Source organism: Ambystoma mexicanum, chromosome 4q (genome assembly GCF_040938575.1).
Source record: "Ambystoma mexicanum isolate Mex_15411 chromosome 4q, UKY_AmexF1_1, whole genome shotgun sequence".
Classification (NCBI taxonomy): Eukaryota; Metazoa; Chordata; class Amphibia; order Caudata; family Ambystomatidae; genus Ambystoma; species Ambystoma mexicanum.
The window spans coordinates 416,318,072-416,339,680 of NC_090928.1; the positions used below are offsets into that span (position 1 = coordinate 416,318,072).

At 45.0% G+C, this 21,609-nt stretch overlaps 1 protein-coding gene across 1 annotated transcript in view; it reads left to right on the top strand.

The window, feature by feature from the left end:
- Positions 1-21,609, top strand: part of COG2 (component of oligomeric golgi complex 2) — a 1,367,578-nt gene that overhangs the window by 733,398 nt on the left and 612,571 nt on the right. The gene's annotated exons all lie outside the window — the stretch shown is intronic.

Genomic DNA, 21,609 nt, shown 5'->3' on the forward strand with positions numbered 1-21,609 from the left:
ATATTCCAGGAATCCGTAGAACATAATACCTCAATACGGTATATACCATCAGGGGCAAGAATAGAGGCAGTAGAAGGTTCAGACGAAGACTCGGGACACACAGCCAGATTGAAGAGATCAGGGAATGCTGATACTCATCTAATCATCAACCTATCCATTAGGCAACTTACTGGAGCAGAAGAGTAAGTACTAATTAAGGCTCCCTCACGGCAGAAAAAAACAACCAGTGGGACCTCGACGCGTGAGGGATTTTGGGTACACTACATGTCACGTTTGGGATAGTGTTACAGTCTCCCCCATGTCGACGTCCCTTTCGATCTTCAAAATAAAAGATGCAATACTCCACGATTACCAATAGATGTCAGACTTAATGCACAGCATGTGAATCTAGGCAGATACAATCATCAAAAATACGATTACGGGGAGTAATGTATGTAATCCACGAGGTATACAGTCTGTATGAAAAATGCAGGGTAGAGATCAGTAGCTGTATAAAAAAGGAAATCAATCCCAGCATAGGCACGTTACTCAAATTAGGAGCCTTAAGCATGAATACAGCGACAGGTAAGAGGATACCAATTGGAAGCTACCTGGAAGGTAAAGGTATGCAAACACACATTAGAATAGGGCCATGTTTTATTTGTTTTTAATTTTGTTTATGTCCAATGCATTTATTCAATTATTTATATATTTCATTCATTTTGAAAGATTTCATTTGACTGCCATGAGGAAACAGCACAATGTTCAATACATTTCAGATCCACCGATCCCTCATCAGAAAGAATTATCTGAAAAATGGTTAATGTGTACTATAATAAACCAATACTGATTGCATACTGTAAGGATGCAGAAGGAGGAGACTGATACACAGGTGGCATGATTGTTGTCATAGACCTTTATTGAGTCAAAATAAAGAGGAAACCTATCTCTCCCTAACTCTAATAGGGATTTTCCTGCCTCAACTAAGGAACTAAGGATTCAGTCAGAATGTACAAGTAAATAAGATTCCACCGTTGTGTGTCAAACATGCCTACTTCTGTCCCTCACACCTATAACTAATACTAAAGAGGTAGTGGATCTTCTTGGTTCAGAAGAATGGCGCCCTTCTTCTGGACAGTGGACTGTAGTTCCGATTGCTGGATGTCCTCCTGGCTCGTGGATCCTCCTGGGAAGGTCTGGCTTCTTGCTCGGTTTTCCCACTCTTATTTTGTATTGGCCTTGGCCATTAGGAATTTGGGAAATACTGTTCAGTAGTGTTTCGAGGAGTGTTCTTCATCCCTCTGCACCTCCTCCTTGTCCCAGTATTTCCCTGAGATCTCTCTAAGTGGACCTGCCTCTCTTTCGTCTCAGTACTGCTACTGCTAAATACATGGGCTGGCAAACTGAAAGGAGGGTTAGGTGAGGGGAATTGATGGCACATATACTGCATTCTCCCTTGATAGTCGTCTGTTAGGGTGCGTCCCTCCCCATGAGATCCTCCTGCTGAGTACCACCCCCAGGGGGACTATTGGGTAGCAGCCTCACCTCCCTGGCCTTATGGGAAGGGGCTCCCTCTCTGGGAGAAGTGGCGACATCCAGGGATTCGTCACAATACATTGCTTACATCCATAATTCAGTTTAAACTGTCCATTATTTTGCTCCCCTATGGTCCCTCTTGCCTATATCAGTATTCACATGATGTGGTATTTCATGGTTTATTTCTGAAACCCACCATTACATTTATGGTGTTTTCTAAACATACCCCAATGCTTCAACCACAAGTATGTCGGACTATTGCCCACCGATGAGGTGAAATTCATAAGTGTTTGTCTGCATCTTGGGTGGATAAAGCTACGTTTACTGTAGCAATGCCCTATAAGGCAAAGGTGTTTTCTGGAAAAAAGGACGTGCTTTTGAGCACATTTGCATGCACACCATGTATTGCTTAGTGGCTCTAAACTGGAGGTGAACTTCCAGGGATGGCTCCTGGGTGGCGCTGTGGCATGTTTGACGTATCTCAAATGGCATAGTCTACTATAACATTTCAGGTAGGAGGTTTACATGCTTTTTTTCTTCCAAGAAATCATTTTATTGAGGTTTTACAACAAGTTCTGTTCAACATAAATTGTTAGATCAAACAATAACAAAATCAAACCAAAGGTTGAGGGGAATGTATGTATGTATGTGAAATAGGATCTACTCGCATGGTCAGTAATACAGTCTTCTGATTTAGTTGCAGTTAGGGTAGTCGATGCTTCTATATGCGACTACCTCCGGCGTTGTGTGTAGTTATATCCATGGTGGCCGTCGGGGATCGGCAATGGTTGAAATCCTCACTTGGGCAGAACACCTGCGCTCACTCTTAATCTCCTTCCTGCTTTTTGAGATTGGGCCCTTGATCCTGCGTCTGCGGTCAAACTGGGTCCAAGGATTTGTGGCCTCCCTTCTGTTGAAGCCCTCGAGTAATGTATCTTCGGTCATCTGTTAATTTTCCCCATCGGGATTCAGTAGCCCTTCTGCCTCTTTCATGTTGCGAATTTGCCAAGATTTCCCCTCCAGTTGAAGTTTAGTGCGGTCGAGAACCCCCATCGGTACGGCACTTTGTTATCATGCAGCCTATCTGTTAATGGTCTTATTTATGGCCTTCCTCCTCAGGAGCGTGGTTGTAGGCAAGTCCTGGTACAGCGCTATTGATGCATCTTTAAATTGTATGCGTGCAGATGCCCGTGCTTCTTGCATGATCTCTTCCTTGACCCTAAAAATGTGCACTCGTGCCAGCACGTCCGGAGATGTGGAGAGCCCTTCTCTCGGCCTAGTTCTGTTAACCCTGTCGAGTTAGAGTGGGGCGCTGTCGGGTAAGGTTAGGATAAAGCGGAACAGGTCCCGGGTGAAGTCCCCAAGCTCTGCATCCGTGATAAAGTTTGGGATGCCTCGCAGGCTGATGTTGTTGCGGCAGTAGCAACTCTGAGTCTTCTTGCTTTACTTCTAGGGATTCACACCTGGCCTCCAGTGCCTAGATTCTGCCCGCCCCTTGCCCGATTTCAAAGGTGTGGTCATACAGTGAGGTTTCAATTTTCATGGTGCTGCTTTCCATTTCGTCCATGCGCTTGTCCAGAGCTGTGATATTCCGCATAACCTCCTATGTACCCTTCTGATATTCTCTGGTCATAGTGGTCAGTAGGTCCTGGAGATCAGCCTTTGTTACTGCTTGCATGGGTGGCGGTTCATTAGATTCTGCGTCACTTCTTTAGGACAATGCGTCCGCTTTCTCCCCCCTTTTTGCCTTGTCCGTATTGGGAGTTGCCAGCACAGTGGAGATGTCCACTTGCTTTGTTGTTTTGGCACTTTTTGCCATTTTCCCCTTTCTCCCAGGTGCCACAGGCAGGGTCTCCTGGTTATGGTCTGGGCCTCGCTGGTGACGTGTATGGCAGGGTATTCAGGCTGCTTGTATCGGAGCAGTGTCTTGGGCCGATGTTTCACTTTTGACCTTTGGATGTGCCCAATCCTGGCATGTGCACGTGGTGTGATGCGAGCCCCTGTAATGATGGCTATGGGAGTTGCGTAGCCTTTTGGTGCAATGTCTTGTGCTTGCTTTCCTAGACTGGCAGGGGTGAGGGGAGTAGAAGTGGATTGTCTGCGTCACTTACTTCAGTGCTCCATCAACGCCCTCAGAGATGGTCTGCCACTTCGGTTATCAGGGGCCCAGGAGGGATCAGAGGCTCTCAGATGGATGGGCCTCGACACCTTGCCCCCTGCTGTGAAGCTCAACCTTACCCCCTCTGCGCGAGGCACCGGGCTGAGGGGGAAGAGCCTCTTCTGCCGATGCGGGATTCTTTTTGTTGCCAGGGGGAGCCTCCTGGAGTGCTCCCAGATACAGGGGTTCGGAGCTCCCTGTGCTGTTGTGGTGCCGGCTGAGGGGGGAACAGCTTCTGTCAGGCAGGTACTCATGGGGAAGGATCTCCCAGGTGGCTTACCGGCACTCATCCTTCAGTGCGGCACGTCCCTGTCGTCGCATCTGAGTCTGTGCGTTGTTCTGCTGCGTGAAGGCATGCCTCTGGCCTCAGGGATGTTCGTAGCTTATTGGCCGGTTGCTTCAGGTATTCTGAGCTCTCCCCCTCTTACATGCTGAGTGGGCGCTGCTGTGTCGGGTCCCGTTGATGTACATTAACAAGGGGGCCCGGTCATCCCCTCACAGTTTTCCGTAATTTCTCCTAGTATTGGCCCATGCTCTCTGGGGTCCGAAACCGGCAGAGGGAGATCCAGGGGGTGATGGCTTTTCACCCCCTGGATCTCCCTCTGCCGGTTTCGGACCCCTTTCAGACATCCGTCTCCCTCCTGTGGGTTCACTATGGCTTTTCTTACTTTCCTGAGTCTTAATGTCTTTTTAAACAGTTCCTCAGGGTTCACCCCTGTTTGTCGGCCGTCCTCTGCCGGGTTCACTCTGGTCACCTTTTGCAAAACAGTTCACTGTGGGCATCCTTCGGTCGGGTTTACTCCTATCAACACACTGTTCATAGGGACTTCAAGCTTCGCCTCTTTCCGTTAGCATCCCTCTGCTGGGTTCACTCTTGCCAACCTGTACAACACACAGTTCATGCGCTAGTTTCACCAAATGTGATTCACTTCCCTCTCCTTCACAATTATCTGTAGGTCAAAGACTTTCGACTGTACAGAGGATTTTACAAGACCCCTGTATGACAACTTTGACCCATCTTCACCTTTTCTCTGGGTCTTCTGGTTACGGTCGTTTTTTTTACCATTGGGTAATCGCCCAGAGTTTCCTGCATGAACACCCACATGGTTCTGAACTCTGTCTGTTGCTGCTTTTCCCCCTTTTTATCAATAGTTCTTTCACAGTTGAAATCAGCCATGTGCTACTTTTCGTTCAACACAATTCTGTTTCTTATCGACTCTCCCCTCGACTCACCGGCTGTGATGAACCACTTGGATTTTCTTCTCTTTGGAGACAAGGTTGGTACCACTGAGACAAGCGTCTCTTACTGGCTTGGTAATCAGCAGAGGGGGGTCTTGTGTACTGCTGACATGTGCTACAACACAGTCTGGCTATTGTTTGCAGTCTTATGTTTCCATCTGCAGAGCTTTCACAGGTCTTGATCGGAAAGAGCAAGGTCACTTCTCTCCTTGTCACCCTCTCGGTATGTGCCGTCTTTCGCCTCATCTTGAACTGCTGTGCTGAGTTAGTTCTCACGTCATGCGGGCTGCCCTGCTCGTCCTGTGCTCTCGTACTCCACCTTTTATCCCTGTGGGGAAGGGGAAGGGCCGCCAGGTGTGTGCGATTCTGGTCAGTTGCCTGACTTTTCCTGAACCTTGTATTGAGACATGTTGGGTAAACGGCTCTAGTGTTAGTCCATTGTCTTTCATGTTGTGCGAAAGTGTTCGTGTTGGAAAAGAGGTGCGGGGCGCAGTGTTTTGGAATATCTTACGTGGTAGGATGGGGAAAAAGTGCTGAAAGAAGGGGGATACCGTGCCTCTCCCGACGGTGTCCCAATCCCACTCCCCATGGACCCCCCCCTCCATCCAAGTGATCCTCCCTCACTGGTCCACCCCCAGGAACTAAATCCAATAGCGATGGCTGTGTCCTGGCCACCCGGATGACAGATCACCGGGGACTAGCCAGGGAGACAACTTCAGGTTTCTCACACTGCACATGTGAATTGATATCATATGGATTTATCTCTTACGATAATAAATATATAACTCAGCTTACTTCTTGCCATTACTGTTGATGTAGGGGCACATGTCTAGGGCAAAACATTACTAACCATCGAAAATACCTTCACAAAAATCACGTTCTGAGTTTTGGAGCGTATACAAAACAAACCTATTATATGTGAGACCTTAACAGTCCCCTCCCAGCTAATGCATTGCAGAATAGTTTCAAGGATAGTCTAGACAAGAATTCCCCTATTCAGGCCAGTAGTGAAACAGCATAGTTGACAGAAAAACACCATTCACACAGTTTGGGGAAATTAAAAAAAGCAATCTGGACTAAGCTTTAGTGGTATATAAGGTTTCTAAGGGGGAGAGGCCTGGCCTAACCGTATATGCAGAGTTCTTCAGATCAGCCACCCCTATTGTAGATGAAAATAAAAAAGAAAAGCTCTATGTAAATCATCCAGCAATTCAGGAAGCCTACCAATCAGAGGCCAGGAAGAACTGAGATGTGAAATACAAGAAACTGTAAAATGATTTTAATTGAAATCTGTTGCATATATCTCTTTATTCCAGTAGCATATATGGCAGCCTGCAATACCTATATAAAAGCCTGTAAATAATGTTCCTGTTGCAGGCTAGTTGCGACAACACTACTGACCTGGAATAAAAAAACATCATCACTGCTCTGTAATCGGTTATTACAGTTGTGTGAAGTCACATGCCTCTAAATTAGCAGAGCGCGTAATTGCAGCTGTCAGTGCGGCAGTTAATTAAATTTAATGTTTTTTTGGAATTGTTAAACTCAATCCATGAACGTATAAAATTCACCATGAAAGTGGGGATACCCAAACTGCACTTCCTGGATGTTGATAGGATAACAACAAATATATTCCATAAAACCACAGACGTAAACAGTTCACTGCATTATCGAAGTCACCATCCTCAGCATCTGAAATACAACCTACCATATAGTCAAGTCTTACGTTTGAAAAGGATCATATCAACGGAAGAAACTCTGAGAGAGCAAAACCTAAAAAGTCAGAGAAATATGACAGGCAGGGATATCCGAGGGAAATGATAGCAACAGCTTGGGAGAAAGCAAATACTCTAAATAGGAAGGATCTCCTAATTCCACAAACAAATTCTAAAGAAATATCTTTTTTATATGCTTAAATATTGCAGTCAGAGCCGTCGGATCACGATCACAAAACTTATCAAAAAGAATTGGAGACTCATTGAACTGGACCCTGAACTGCAGGCACTGTTCCCTGAACCCCCCATCATTGCCTAAAAAATCGGACGGAACCTCAGGGACAAACTGGTAAAAGCTGAGACCCCGAAAGCAGACCAAGAGCAAACATTAAATAAAAAGAAAACAGGCACGTTTCCCTGCCTGAATTGCAACCACTGTAACAACATGATGAGAAGCAACTATATAAGACACCCATGGAATGGGAACAAAATAAAACTGAATAACTTTGCAACTTGTGACTCCAAATTAGTGATATATGGACTCAGTTGCCCTTGTGGGCTGTTTTATGTTGGACAGACGGTAAGGAAAGCCAAGGAATGATGGAATGAGCACAAGAGCAGTATCCAAACAAATGTCAGCTCACCAGTAGCACAACATTTTGCAGAGAACAGGCACACAATAGGCCAGTTGAAAGTAATAATCCTGGAGGTAGTGAAAAAAACCTCAAAGAGGTGGAAACTGGGAAAACGCATGGACCAGAGAAAAGTATTCTGGATTGGGAAATTGGGGAGTATAGCCCCTGATGGAATGAATGAGGTATTCAATTTGGGAGCCTTTCTATGACTTGCATAAACTACAAGAAAAATGGGACTCGGATAACCAGATGAAAGCCGTCTTATTCAACATCTGAGTTAAGGTCTGAAGGAATACACACACTCACTGTTGAATCCCTACAAATCATGACGACCTAGTAATACATACTTATTATTGAATCTCTACAAAACACGAGACCTAGTAATACACACTGCATCATTCTACCAAACAAGTTACAAGGCAAAATCCAAAGAAGTAACCATCCTTGTTAGAAAATGCTGTTTACAAAGAAAAGTGGACTGAAGGTCCCATAACAATGGATAAGACAATGTCATGTTGGTATGGCGAATGTGAGCATGATTCGATTGATAAACACATCGAAGGTGTAAAAGGGTCACTTGGCCTACACTTTAACAACAGGTTCATTACAATACATAAACAAAGCAGAAGTTGCCTACAACATTTGAGTCTGGATATCCATCTAATAACCAAGGTATTCCATTTTTTTTCATCATCAAGCCAAAACAAAAAATTGCGATCGTGCATTGACATTTTAAAACTATCACGTTATGTAAACAAAGTCACAATGACGTCATTGAGCTACTGAGTGATGATGCATCTAAACAAATAGCGGCCATTTTTAGATCTCCTGCGGCTGGAGACAGTTGAAAGACGATACACAGACCTGAGATATATGAGGGGGTCAAACAAGATAGGAGAGGTGGGTTGAACCTCTATAGTGGGCACTATAGTGGGCACTATAGTGTCCACTAGATTTTCATCATGGGCAATTTAAATCATACCCTTACTCCATCCCTAGGAGACAAAAAAACAGAGCTTTTTGAACTAAAGAGCAAGCACGACAGCGCCTACAGGTGCATGTGACAACCAGAATTGCAAAAGAAACACCTAGCACCCGTATCGGTGGGAAACCACAGCCACCAAATCACAGGTAGTAGTAAAAACTCTACCTCTACTTCTTTTATTAGTAGTACCTTTTATACGATGTCGCAATCCAAGGGGGTAAGACAATTTTATTCCTAGGGGATCCCCGAAGTACAAGAAATTGCTTTGAAAATCTTAGAAGCTCAAACAGAACACATCCAGGTGATTATCAATATCAGAATTGTGACAGAGATATTAATAACTGTACATGAAAAGAAGAATTGATAGAAACACTGTTATTATCTTTCCTATAGATGGAATTGACAAAAAGATGGAATAGAGAGAAATGATACTGAACAGAAAGCTCCTGATGAAGGGAACTTTACTTCCCGAAACGTGTAGAGCAAACCTCAACAAATGAATAAACACCATTTCTATATGTGTTAAGAATATGTCTGTTCCAAAAATAAGTTGATTAGTGTTATTCTGGGAACTTGAGAAATTGTTGTATACTTTGTGAAATGTTTACAATTGCAAATGAATTGTTCTGAACGTATGCATATATAAAGAAATCTTTATTATCATTTTTTAAAATTCAAATACTGGTGATTCATTGAAATACATAAAGAGGAAGATAAATAATATTGTTTGGCTTACAATACAAACAGGTGTGCAGGGGACAGATGTGTTCCACAAGTGTGTGGACATCTGCTGATTTTCTAGTGCAGCAGTTAATTAAAGCCATGATAAGCTTTTCAAATTATTTTCTTTGACACATTTGACAATGTACAAGGAACAGTTTGTTAGTATGTTTGTTTTGATTACTGCTGGATTTGAAGACAGGGAAAATCTATTTGCATGTTATTATTATTTTAAAGCACAAAACGTTTTGATGCATTTTATTAACTGCTTAAACCATTTTTCTGTAACAAATTACAAACTGCATATTAGTGCTTTTTGTCATCCAAACCAATTCTACATTGATGTCATTATATGTATCAGCAACTGGAAGATCTCTTATGTTAGATTAAGCAAATACCAGGCATTAAAAGGGATGTAAGTGTGTGGCCGTGTATTATAAGGAATAATGAAACCCCTAGCGTCATGAGGATATTGCAAATCTTGCCGGAGTTCTGTGACCTTATAAAGGAACTCAAACTCCAGCCTCGTTCTTCTATTTTGTCACAGAACTCCTTGGTGACTTGCAATAGCCTTATAGCGTAAGGTAGGGAGTACTTTATCCAATACATAATCGCTATGTGACATAATAAGAAATACCCACAGCGGTATAAATGACATTCTAAATAAATAGATGAATACTCACTTTATATAGATTGCATCATCCCTTAGATACCTCATCAAAGATATATATATATATATATATATATATATATATATATATATATATATATATATATATATATATATATATATATATAGTGCAGCAGCTAGTGCCTTCGAAAGCTCTTCCAGTAGGTTTCTTATTTGTAGCTCAAAATTTCCCTCCTCCAGTAATCCACATCTATGGATCTGGACGGATTGCCACAATAGCATATACTGGGAGCACACAAAACCACATGACCTGCATTCCTTCTGTTCTCAACATGCTGTATTTACAGAACAATCTAAAAAATGTCACTATCTTCTCACCAGGACTGCTAAACCTTTGGGATTTAAGCACTATAGGGACTGCAACAGGAGAAGGACTATCGCAGACCAGCACAGGATTTGCTTGTAGTGTCAGGTGGGAATGAGCACGATGTTGAGCAAGGTGGTTCCTGTCGAACCATGAACCCCAAAGGCCTTTGGGAGCGAGCTGCGAAGGTGGTGCTAGGCTCTCCACCCTCCATCTCTTTGCCCACTACCCACTGTAAGAGGAAATCCTCAGAGTAGGTTTCTGACGAACTGAGGAAAAGGCATAAAAAGTAGAAAGATGTCTGACCCATCACTCTTATTCCTCATTCTTGCACAAAAAGAAAGACATCACTCCCTAAAAGGGAAGAGGAGCGATTTAACAGACTCCCAACACGGTATGATAGTCTTTCTCTCTTAAACGTATAGCCCAAGAGCAACGAGAGGCGTTCAAAAACCAAATTCTTGACATATTTGTCAATGCCTCAAGACCAACAGGTCCAGACTCGACCTCTGTCGGGACCCACTGCACCTCGATAGCCAGCAGAAGTACCCAGAAGTGTAAATGTCTCACGCCCCAAGGCTTGGCCCCTTCTGATCAGCAAAAAGAACAGAGGGATTTGTCACTGCCGATCCTGGGACTTTTAAAGAAACCATCAACACTGTTTGGCAAAAAGCTGCAACTGATATAGCCCTGGACAGCCTGATGGTACAGGCTTTCGTGGTTTGTTAAGTCTTATATCTCTTTCCTGACCTTGTCGCCGGCAGGAATAGCAAAACGATTGATACCGTAAGGAAAGAGCTTGTGTTGGGCAGTATAGCCGTTCTGTCAAGGATTTCAATCAGGCGATACACCCTGGTCTCAGCTTAGTATGCAGCGCACAAATGAAATACTTATTTTATTATGTCTGTAGGTTCAATATTCTGAGTGATATTCCACTCATATCACACCCCTTCTCAAAATACCCGAGGTCACAATGGACCAGGAATCAGGCTGGTTGGTAAAAGTAATATTTATTTGTATATTTAGAATTCAAATCAAAACATATACTTTGTAATAGGGAGCAGCAATCACCAATGTGGTGACAATGACAGATAGGTAGGTATGCAAGGCAGTTAAATTCACTTTTAGCAACACAGAATAAAACACAGAGAAAAGAACAGTTTTGGCTTGTTTGGAAGGATAGCACTTTAGTTAGGATTTCCCCCTGCAATATTCCTCAACCCACAAATAAGCAATTCTAAACCAATGTGAATAAGCAGCAGGTATTCAGGAATAAAGAACAGTGTACAACCTTCCCTCCCCAAACAAGAGAGAAAACGGATTTGCAATCTTACACTTTAAAATGACATTCGAAAATGGCTGTGTAAAACAATGAATGTGTGCAAAAAATCCTTAAATCAATACAAATTTCTATGGGAGCAACATGCGAAAAATGCTAACAATCATAAACTATAGTATGAGTAAAAGTAAACACTTTGGATCTTAATGGAAGTTTGGAAATAATTTAAATTGATAATCACACATGTAAAACTTTGCAGAAATGCGAATTCCCGCCTAAAACTCACTTAACGTTTTTTAAGAAAAACAGGTGAAATACACTGTTTTTATGTTGGGATGTAGCTACAGGTCTTTTCAGAGTTGAAATTAAGTCTCTAGCTATTAAATTGAGTGAGATATGCAAGGTTGAATGAGAGGCGTTTTTGGAAAATAAAGGCACGAAAAAGAAAGCAGAATTCAACTTTTACAAGGATAGTTTATTCTACACTAGGGCATTCAGACTAGGTTACCAGATTGAAACACAGTAGCTCTAGAGTTGATCCACGGTACCAACCCCGGCACCTTCGTGTCCGCCCTGGCTGACTCAGTCCGATTACCCAAGGGAGGATTTAAAGGTTTGGGATTTCACAAGGCAAAATTATTTAAATTAGGTTAGCACTAGCGCAAAGAATCAAGGCAAGGTTTCAAGAATGGTAGTGACAATGTTACAAGTTCTTAAGGTAAGGATAGGTTGACTTAGAGATTGGGATGGAACAAAACAAGGCAAGGTATGCTATGATTTTCTATGCTTCCTATTAATACTTAGTCCACTGTAATTTAAGATTTTGGACCGTCAAGGGTTCTGGTCATCACACAGATCAGTCTAACCAAGAACAGCAGGGCACATCTGGCGGGATCGGGGTCAGCTGGGCGGTTCTGGTTCCCTGGACTGGCGCCTCGAACTGGAGACTGCACTGTTTACTGGAGACGGGAGATCAGTGGGATGGCGAGTTTGCTGCAGGCAAGCCTTGTAGTAGCAAGCCAGACTGGATCAAATGGTTCCCTTGGATTTTTGGGATTGCTTCAGAATTTGGGCCTAGCTGAAAAAGGAGTTCAGCAATGCTGAGGCCTTAGCTTGGTAAGTAAAATCAGGAATCACGAACAAGGATGGAGAATTCAGGAACAGGGTGCCACGCAGAAATCAGGATGAAGTCCGGAATCAGTGTGTCTGTGTGCTGTGAGGTTTCCTTATTTATCATGCCAAATGACATCACTAAATTATATGACAGGGGAAAGCCTACTGTCCACACCCCTACTGCTAGGATTGGGCAAAAGCTTGATCTCCGCCTTGCTTTTCGCTGATTGGATGACAGAAAGGGATGTCATGTTTTATGAGATGATCTGGAAACCTACCATAGCTATTGGAACCAAAATCCAACTTTCCCACGAATACATATTTATGTAGTCATGACCTCTAAGAAAATCAGATGCACATGTTACATATCTCGTCGGTCACATTTCAATCCAAGTCCCAAATCTGTGAGACCTGGTTTTGCCTTTCTGTTGCATTTTGGCAATTTTAACAATGAAAGATTTGGCCTAAAACTTCCCAATTTTGTACATGCATGCGCGTTTACCCCTGGGATATGTGTACATAATGTCATGTGCGCAAATTCAATACTTTCCCCACAAACGGTTATTCTTCACAACTGTTAGGCAGAAACCTGTGCAGTTCCCTTGGGGAACACTGCAAAAGATTTAAGACTACAGGTATAGCAGTAAACCCACTTGGTAGCAGTCTGCACCACCCAGATTTACTTGGTAGCTGTGGCTGAGCAGTCAGACTTCCCTCAAGAAGAGTTAGGCAGTATGCAAAGTATACACAATATGTACTCAGACACAATAGCACAAGCAAACACTGACCAGAGCTTGGTTTCAAAAGTATATAGTTATTTATTTTCAAACACATATACGTTGAAAACACTCTAGCAAAAATATAGTAAAACACTTCAAACACAGTTATAATGAAAGCAGTTTCAACCCTTACTCCTATCTAGACAACTCTAAGTTAACACCACATAATTAAAACAGAGGTGAGCGCTTAACGTTAGATGACACTCTAGTAGGTTCAAGAAAGGGATAAAAGAAACAGAAATAGGTTAAACACACCACTCTAAGGTCCAGAACACTTGCAATAGGCTCAAAGAAGTACAAAGTCACAGGTGAGCAAAAGTCACTAGGCAGGGCCCACTCTTAGAGTAGCCGGAGCGAAAATGTGCCCAAGATCACACTGTTAGTAGGGATTCAAAGTCTTGCAAAGAGTTAAAAAGATTTTAGAGTGGCTTAGAAAGTTTAGCCAGGGTGTCCCAGGCACTCCCAGGTTCGAAAGCCGGGGGCTAAAACTACCCCGTACAGTCGGTGGCAAGGGAAGCCAGGCGGAACACGGTACCTTAAGCGGAAAGGATCCTCCGGCGGTGGCAGTTGTTCCAGGCAGTGGCAGCAAGGCTCGACGTCGGTCAGGGGAGAAGAATTTCTCGCTGAAGAGCAGGAGAAGAAGGTCGTTGCACTGCCCGGGAAGAAACCAGCCGCGAAGTTCTCCGGTTAAAGGGTTGTACCGACTTTCGCGGTTAGGGGTAAAAGTGTGGTATTCCGGTTGCCGGGGTGCTTGGCACGGGCAAGGCGGCCACGAGATACCTCGAGAAGCGGAAAGAAGGTGAAAACTGGTTGTCCCCACCAGTCAAGGGAAGGAGCCACTCCGTTAAGAGTTCTCCTCGGTCGTCGGGAAAAGTGGTGAGACGGTTCAGCAGGGCTCCACCGGGTGGTGTCGTCGAAGCAGGTCGGCTCAGCTCTTCCCTCGTCGGATTCTTGGTCCTGTGGCGACTTCCGAAGTTCCAGTCCCCAAAGCCCTGCTTTTATGCAGCAAACCCCCATTCACCCAGCCTAGCTGTCACTCAAACATGCTAAGTGGTGAGCCGGCCGGCTCACCACTTGGGCCAATCAGGACGGAGTGCGACTTGAGTTACCAAGGTAACTCAGTCCAGGGTGCCTAAATCCCCCTCCACCCCTCCTAAGTACCCCAGACAGAGTGGCACCACTTTGGAGGGCTTCTGTGGAGAAGCCCGCCAAAAGTGGAACAAAGGGCTCCACTTTGGGTCAGAGTTACAGAGGCGAACGCCAACGCCATTTTAGAATCAAGTTTTGGCAAAAAAGTCCCAACCGGAGTTATAATAATAAATATATAAACCGGCGGTATGTTTAAGGCTACCGTAAATAAATAATTAAATGTGTTAGCCTAAAACAATGGGAAATCCCATAGGGAAATATTCGCGGTCGAATATAAAAAGTAGTTTCCACTGCCACCAGCCAAAACTCGATCAGGGGGGACGGAGACGTGCCCCCTCGACTAACAGACCCTGGGGCAATCGAATTGCCCCAGCCAGTACGTCCACAATATGATGGTTTGTACTGGTTCTGTTCAGGATTCAAGACTAGCAAAGTCTTTGGTGACTTTACATGCCCTGGGAGACAGTAGTCAGTCCCAGGGTATGGAGTCTATGTTGGGGAGTCCCTAGGACACCCCTGGGTCACGGCACAGAGGGTGCTGTGTGACCCACATCACAAAAATACATGAGGCCCTATGGAGTAAAAGACCCCATAGCCCATTCAGCACAAGGTTTAATCAAGAAAACACACTTCAACATGTCCAAGAGTGAGGGTAAAAGAGTCTCACTCTTGGCAGGAGAAAAAAAGAAACCCCAGAAATCCAGCAAAGCTGCTGGGGGACTCACTAGGTAGGGAAATTCAGCCCAAACAGAGAATTCTCCCTAACACTCGCCCCCCCCAGACTAAGGGACAGGAGGATTTAATCCACTCCTGGATGAACCTCATACCTCTAGTCGATGATATACATCCTAGAGAGTCCATCAGCATTTTGATGGTGACACCCTGCCCTGTGCTCAATGGTGAAATCAAACCCTTGCAGGCAGATTGACCATCTCAATAGTTTTGGATTTTCCCCTTTCATTTGCATTAACCATCTCAAGGGTTGGTGGTCAGTCTGAATAACAAAAGTAGAACCATACAAGTATGGCCTAAACTTCTTCAGTGCCCACACAATAGCAAAGCATTCTCTTTCGATAGTTGCCCACCTTGTCTCAGGATCCTTCAGTTTTCTACTGATGAAGCAAATGGGGTGCTCCCTACCCTTCTCATCCAGTTGGCTTAGAACTGCACCTATACCTACATTGGAAGCATCAGTTTGTACAATGAAAGGTTGGTGGTAGTCAGGAGCTCTCAAGACTGGAGCTTGGCAAAGAGCTCTCTTCAGTTTTTCAAAGGCCTGATTGCACTCCTCATTCCATTTTACCTTTTTAGGGAATTTGGGAGAGGAGATTACATTCAGTGGAGAAGCTATGGTCCCATAGTTCTCAATGAAATTCCTGTAATATCCAGTGAGGCCTAAAAAAGCTCTCACTTGGGTTTGAGTAGTTGGTGTTGTCCAATTTTGCACAGCTTCAATCTTGCTGGGCAAAGGCCTTATTTCTCCACCTCCTACCTCATGTCCAAGGTAGACCACTTTACTTTGACCAATCTGGCACTTACTGGCTTTGATTGTCAAATGGGCCTGTTTCAGAGCCTGCAACACATGTCCTAGGTGGTTCACATGTTCCTCCCAGGAGTGGCTGAAGACTGCAATGTCATCCAAGTATGCCATGCAGAAATCTTCCATTCCAGCCAGAACCTGGTTCACCATCCTTTGGAATGTGGCAGGTGCATTTTTTAGTCCAAAAGGCATGACCTTAAACTGGTACAGGCCAACTGGGGTTGAAAATGCAGTTTTCTCCTTGGCATGGTCTGTCAGGGCTATTTGCCAATAGCCTGACGTCAGGTCAAATGTGCTGAGGCACTTGGCTGCACCAAGTTTATCCACCAACTCATCTGTCCTGGGCAAAGGGTGGGCATCAGTCTTGGTGACTGCATTTAGATCTCTATAGTCCACACAGAATCTCAAGTCTTTGGATCCTGCCTTGGGTACTAACACAACTGGGCTAGACCATGGACTGGTAGAGGGCTCTATTACCCCGAGATCAAGCATCTTCTTGACCTCTCCTTTGATGTGGGTTCTGATATGTTCTGACATTCTGTACCCCCTGCTTTTGACTGGCAGACAGTCACCAGTGAGTATCTCATGCTGGCCCCAAGGGGTCAAGCCTGGTGACAGTGAGAACAGGGAGGCAAACTGATTTAACATAGATTTGCACTCCTCTTGTTGCTCAGGGGTCAGGTCTGAAGAGAGATTGACTCCTTCAACTTTCTCATCTAAAGGCACACCTCTGAGGAGATCAGGGAGAGATTCACTCTCTTCTTCCTCTGCAGCTGAAGCTAGAAGTAAGGCTCCTACCTCAGGCCTGGAGATGTATGCTTTTAGTCGGTTGGTGTGGAAGACTCTAGGAGCTTCCCTGGGTCTGCCCAGATCCACCAGATAGTTGACCTCTCCAAGTTTTCCCACAATCCTGAAGGGTCCCATCCATTTGTCTTGCAAGGCCCTCTGCCTTGTTGGGAGCATAACTAGAACTAGCTGGTCTTGAGTAAACTCAACCATGTTAGCCTTCTGGTCATGCCAATGTTTGACCAGAGCTTGACCAGCTTTCAAGTTGTCACTTGCTTCTGCCATCATGTGTGACATTCTCCTCCGGAGACCTATCACATAGTCAGTCACTCTGACTGGCTTGAGGGGAGGAGCACCTTCCAATCCCTCCTTAATCAGGGCCAATGGACCTCTGACTGGATGGCCATAGAGAAGCTCAAAGGGAGAATAGCCTACTCCCTCCTGAGGGACTTCTCTATAAGCAAAGAGAAGGCATGGCAGTAGAAGGTCCCACTTTTTTTTAAGGGGTTCCTCTAAGGCACCTATCATGCTCTTCATGGTTCTGTTAAATCTTTCAACCAACCCGTTTGTCTGAGGGTGGTATGCTGTTGAGAACTTGTAAGTAACTCCACAGGTTTTCCACATGGCTTTCATGTAGTGGGACATAAAGTTTGATCCCCTGTCAGAGATTACTTCCTTAGGAAACCCAACCCTGGTGAAAATACCAAGGAGGGCCTTAGCCACAGCCGGAGCTGTAACAGTCCTCATAGGAATTGCCTCAGGGTACCTAGTAGCATGGTCTACTACAACAAGTATAAACCTGTTGCCTGAGGAGGTTGGAGGATCAAGGGGACCAACAATGTCAATCCCTACCCTCTCAAATGGGACTCCCACAACTGGGAGAGGCACTAAAGGTGCCACATTCTTGGAACCAACCTTACCAGAAGTCTGGCAGGTATGGCAGCTCTTACAATATCTATCTACTTCCGCCCCCATCTTTGGCCAATAAAAGTAGAGTGAGAGCCTTTCCTTGGTCTTCTTGAAACTCAAGTGACCAGCCAAAGGTATCTCATGGGCTAGTTGTAAGAACTGTTGTCTGTTCTCTTGTGGGACTACAAGGCGTTTGTAGTCTCCAGGTTCAGACTCAGTCGGTTCACTGTAGAAGAGGCCATCTTCCCAGTGTAACCTATACTTCCCAGGCTCTTGCCCATCAGCTTGAGAAGCTGCCTGGTGGCGGAGACCTTCCAGAGTTGGACATTCTCTTTGCCCCTTACGAAAAGCTGCCCTGCTAGGTCCACCTTCTGCCAGTAAAGACTGCAGCTCAGGATGGTCCTCAGGGTCCAAATCTCCAATAAGGTTGGGGCCTCCTTCTAGCTCTTCCTCAGAGTCTAGCTCAACCACACAGGGTTGTACCTCCCTCTCAGCCTCAGCTGGAGGTGGAGTTACAGGTGTAACTTTGGACAACCTAGGGGAAGTCCTTGTTGGAAGCACTGGAGTGCTTGCTGCTGGCTTTTTCCTAGGAGTCTTGGGTTGCCCCTTTGCTCCTGATCTGGTTGATACTGCAGTAAGTTGCTCCAGTGGGAGAGGAGTGATTTCTGTCATCATCTCCTGAGATAACCCTCTCAGGGTTTTCTCTCTTGCAGGTTTTGTGAGCTCCTGTAACCTTTTGCTAGGGGGTCTGGGGGTATGTGACACAACTCCAAGAGCTTTGAGGTCATTACCCAACAGAACCCTACCTGGCACTTCACATTGTACACTGACAGGTATTTTTACAGCCATATCATTACATTGGATGAGAACTGGTAACTGGGGACACATCTGCACAGGCCCACCAGCTAACTTGGTGAGGCATTTGGGTGCCTTAGCAACATCCTCTGCCTTGAAAAATGATTCATCCACCACAGTTATGCTGGCTCCAGTGTCCCTAATGGCAGGAGTCTCCTGACCATTCACCTGGACACTGTCCTTATAATACTCTTTAGTATTATCTGGGATAGAGTTATAGACATCTAAATTCTGTTGTTCCCACAACCCCAGAGAGACTAAAGAAACACTAGCTGAGACTCCAGTGGGTTCATCAGCTAATAATAGAAAGTTTCCACTTGCCATATGTACTTCCTCCTCTGGAGCGAAGGCTAAGGAGGCAAGCTGGACCCCTGAAGGTTTACCCTTACATCTGGGATCTCCTTTCACATGGTCAGTAGCCTTACAAACAAAGCATGAGCCAAAGGCTCGCTGGAATGGAGGCTTGTTCTGACCTCCTTCTGGTCTGGGACCAGGAGGTACACTGGCCTGATTTGGTTTCCCTTGTGGCTTACCCTTATAGTTTGGTTTGGGGCCCTCTTTGGAATTTGTAGTATTAGAATTCTCTTTGGAGTCCTTTTTGGGCTGTTTCTCCCCATCCTTCTTCTGAGTGACCCCAGAATCCTTGTGAGTGGCCCTGTTGGCAACCCACAAGTCAGCAGCCTTAGCTAATTTCCGGGAATCTAATTCCCTGGAATCAGCCAAGTGTTGTCTGAGCTCAGGAGAGCAGGCATCATAAATAGTCTCCAACATAAACAAATTCTTCATACCTTCATAAGTGTTCACCTTGTAACCCTTAATCCATCCCTCTAAGTTTTTCAAACATTCACTCACCCAGGTAGCCCAAGGGGTACCATCATGCTTTTTGAGGCTCCTAAACCTCTTAAGATACTGGGAAGGGGTCTTCCCAAACCTAGCTATCAAAGCTAGTTTTACACATTCATAGTCCTTCCTATCCTCCTCCCCCATCTCCATCACCACATCAGTTGCAACAGGGGGAAGCCTAGAGAACAACCAGGTGAGTAAGTCATTTCCTGTGATGTTCTGGAGCCCATGATTATATTCAAACAGAGACAACCAATCCAACACATCCAACTTAGGCTCATACATACCAATCAATTCTTTAGGCATCCGGGGTCTTTTAGGACTGGAACTTCTAGAGGAGCCAGAGAGAGAAACATTCTCAACAGATAATTTCTTCATTTCTAAGTCATACTTGAGCTCCATTTCCCTTAGCCTTAGTTCTTTGTCAGTTTGAGCATTAAGTTTCTTATACTCCAATTCTAGTTTCATTTTCTCTAGTTCAAAGTACTGAGGACTAAAGGTGGGACCTGGTAAAGGTCCAGTAGGTACAGCAGGTAGAGCAGGCAGAGGCCTAGGGGGGACAGTCACAACAGCCTCACCCTCCTCTTCTGACTCTTCCTCAGAATCATCAACATTTTGCTCCATGTTAACTTCAATACTGTCATCTACAGTTGCTGGAGTGATAGGTTCCTCTGAACCATCACCCAGACTTTGGTTAGCTAACAATCTTTCAATCAGCTCCATTTTCTTGCCCTTAGTCAGGAGATCCTTATGTTTACAGAGCACTCTTAAACAGTCAGCAGTTTTGGCTGCAAGGGACTCTTGACTATAGCTTTCTATAACTGACATGTTAGAGGTTTACTTTTATAGTGCTAAGCTTTGTGGTTAGTTGCACTAAGGTATCTAAAGCACACTAAAATGTATACTTAATACAAATCCCACCGCTGTACACCAGTGTTAGGCAGAAACCTGTGCAGTTCCCTTGGGGAACACTGCAAAAGATTTAAGACTACAGGTATAGCAGTAAACCCACTTGGTAGCAGTCTGCACCACCCAGATTTACTTGGTAGCTGTGGCTGAGCAGTCAGACTTCCCTCAAGAAGAGTTAGGCAGTATGCAAAGTATACACAATATGTACTCAGACACAATAGCACAAGCAAACACTGACCAGAGCTTGGTTTCAAAAGTATATAGTTATTTATTTTCAAACACATATAAGTTGAAAACACTCTAGCAAAAATATAGTAAAACACTTCAAACACAGTTATAATGAAAGCAGTTTCAACCCTTACTCCTATCTAGACAACTCTAAGTTAACACCACATAATTAAAACAGAGGTGAGCGCTTAACGTTAGATGACACTCTAGTAGGTTCAAGAAAGGGATAAAAGAAACAGAAATAGGTTAAACACACCACTCTAAGGTCCAGAACACTTGCAATAGGCTCAAAGAAGTACAAAGTCACAGGTGAGCAAAAGTCACTAGGCAGGGCCCACTCTTAGAGTAGCCGGAGCGAAAATGTGCCCAAGATCACACTGTTAGTAGGGATTCAAAGTCTTGCAAAGATTTAAAAAGATTTTAGAGTGGCTTAGAAAGTTTAGCCAGGGTGTCCCAGGCACTCCCAGGTTCGAAAGCCGGGGGCTAAAACTACCCCGTACAGTCGGTGGCAAGGGAAGCCAGGCGGAACACGGTACCTTAAGCGGAAAGGATCCTCCGGCGGTGGCAGTTGTTCCAGGCAGTGGCAGCAAGGCTCGACGTCGGTCAGGGGAGAAGAATTTCTCGCCGAAGAGCAGGAGAAGAAGGTCGTTGTACTGCCCGGGAAGAAACCAGCCGCGGAGTTCTCCGGTTAAAGGGTTGTACCGACTTTCGCGGTTAGGGGTAAAAGTGTGGTATTCCGGTTGCCGGGGTGCTTGGCACGGGCAAGGCGGCCACGAGATACCTCGAGAAGCGGAAAGAAGGTGAAAACTGGTTGTCCCCACCAGTCAAGGGAAGGAGCCACTCCGTTAAGAGTTCTCCTCGGTCGTCGGGAAAAGTGGTGAGACGGTTCAGCAGGGCTCCACCGGGTGGTGTCGTCGAAGCAGGTCGGCTCAGCTCTTCCCTCGTCGGATTCTTGGTCCTGTGGCGACTTCCGAAGTTCCAGTCCCCAAAGCCCTGCTTTTATGCAGCAAACCCCCATTCACCCAGCCTAGCTGTCACTCAAACATGCTAAGTGGTGAGCCGGCCGGCTCACCACTTGGGCCAATCAGGACGGAGTGCGACTTGAGTTACCAAGGTAACTCAGTCCAGGGTGCCTAAATCCCCCTCCACCCCTCCTAAGTACCCCAGACAGAGTGGCACCACTTTGGAGGGCTTCTGTGGAGAAGCCCGCCAAAAGTGGAACAAAGGGCTCCACTTTGGGTCAGAGTTACAGAGGCG